Source organism: Pygoscelis adeliae, unplaced genomic scaffold (assembly GCF_000699105.1).
Source record: "Pygoscelis adeliae isolate BGI_AS28 unplaced genomic scaffold, ASM69910v1 Scaffold71, whole genome shotgun sequence".
Classification (NCBI taxonomy): Eukaryota; Metazoa; Chordata; class Aves; order Sphenisciformes; family Spheniscidae; genus Pygoscelis; species Pygoscelis adeliae.
This window is the reverse complement of record NW_008824356.1, coordinates 8,879,333-8,881,133: the sequence shown is the minus strand read 5'-3', so window position 1 is coordinate 8,881,133 and position 1,801 is coordinate 8,879,333.

Below are 1,801 nucleotides of genomic sequence, written 5' to 3'. Positions count from 1 at the left end.
AGAGTGTAAAGGGATCCTAGTAGCTGTAGTTCCAGTCAGAGAAAGACTTCTGTAGTACAGCTGCCTGGTGTCCTATTAAAACACCATAGCAGACTATTAGGTTTAGGCTTGGAAAAAGCTTGTTTCCTAGGCAGAAACTCCATGCTTACAAAGCAATGCTAGAAAGCTTGCAGAAGAGTAAGGTGTTCTTCAGGAGGTATTTTTGATGTCCTTAAAACTAAAAAGATTTAAAAAAAAAAAAAAAAAGAGGGGGAAGGGAGTTTCAAAAGTAACTGTGAATAACCCCACAGTGTTTGCCTGAGATCTATCAGCATGTGTGTCAGCTTTATTAGCAGAAGTCACCACACTTCTTGACCTGAGAGGCAGCAACTTTTCTACAGAGCAGCCATGGCTGCAATGCCAGTGTCTGCTGCAAGTCAGGACAGAGTTGGGCATCCCCCCGACTGCAATGCCAGGTCAAGAATTTGATGCCTGAACCCAGGCCTGCCGGGGAGGCAGTGTGATCCATCTCAGTTTCACAGGCACTAATCATCTTCCTCCACACCTCTAGCCCAGGGAGAGCTCCTTCCCATTAATATCTCTCTACCATAACAATTCATAAAACACCATCAAGAGATGAAGCTCAGCAAAGACCAGAAGGCTATTATGAGGGAATTGTAATGCATTAAATGTTGCTCAGGACTGTGAGGCTCTTAAATGATAGTAGCATTTGTTTTGGGACATTTGCCTGGAAATGTTAGAAGATCTTTTAATAAATGTACTAAATAAGATGCATAATTTAGCTTCTTCTCAGCAGAACGCTGGCTGGCTGCCAGATCCAGTCTCAGGCTTGACTCAACGTCAGGGCTACCCGCTGGCCCAGTACAAATAGACTCGTTAAAAAACGGTTGCTGCTGTGTGTTCAGACTCTATTTCTCCCACTAATGGCTCAGTTTATGCCTCCCCCTCTTCAACAAATAGAGGAGCAGCCTCCAGAGAGGACAATATTCTCCCATACACACATTCCACACATGAATGAGGCAACATGCTGGGAGGTGAAGGAAAGCAGAGGAGAAATGGCTGCCACCATGCAGGAAAGGGAAGATATTCAAGTTAGTTGTACCACATAATATGGATGCTGAGTCATCATGATGTTTATTAACTGTAACAGAGGAAGATCGCAGCCCAGATCAGGTCTACATTTCCATTGTGCTAGACATAATCAGAGACAGATCCATAGGCAGAGCCTGACATCTGACCAAGAAGCACAGACAAAGCCAGGAGAAAAGAAAGTCACTGAAGGAGGCAGCTACCAAGGGACAACACTGACAGGCCTCTATTTTCAAGTCCCACTAAGCCTTGTTTCTTTTCTGGATTCAAGCGGGTTTGTGACTATTGCCAAACCTAACAAAGCTCCTCAGCAGTCAATCATTTTCAAATTTGCTCTACAAAATATCCTTTCAGATTTGCTTTCTGGTTGTTAGTGAAAACAATGGTATAGGTAAAACTGGCTGTTTGATTCATTTGTATTAGGAGAGCAAAGAAATCCCACTTCATATTCCACCTGGACCTCTGGCAATGTCTAATGACACTATTGGGTTTCTTTGACTTAAAGCTTTTGTTTTGTTCCAAAAGCTGACAAAAGGCTGATCCTTGCACTGGAGAGCACAACATCAGAGAACATTAGCAACATATATTATCAGAGGTGGCATAGAACATGTAGTAGTTTAAAAGTGGATATAAACGCAAAGGCTTAAACAGTCTCAAAACACGTCTGTCTCCTCACCAAAACTAAAAACCTGTAACAGCCCAGAATGATGTT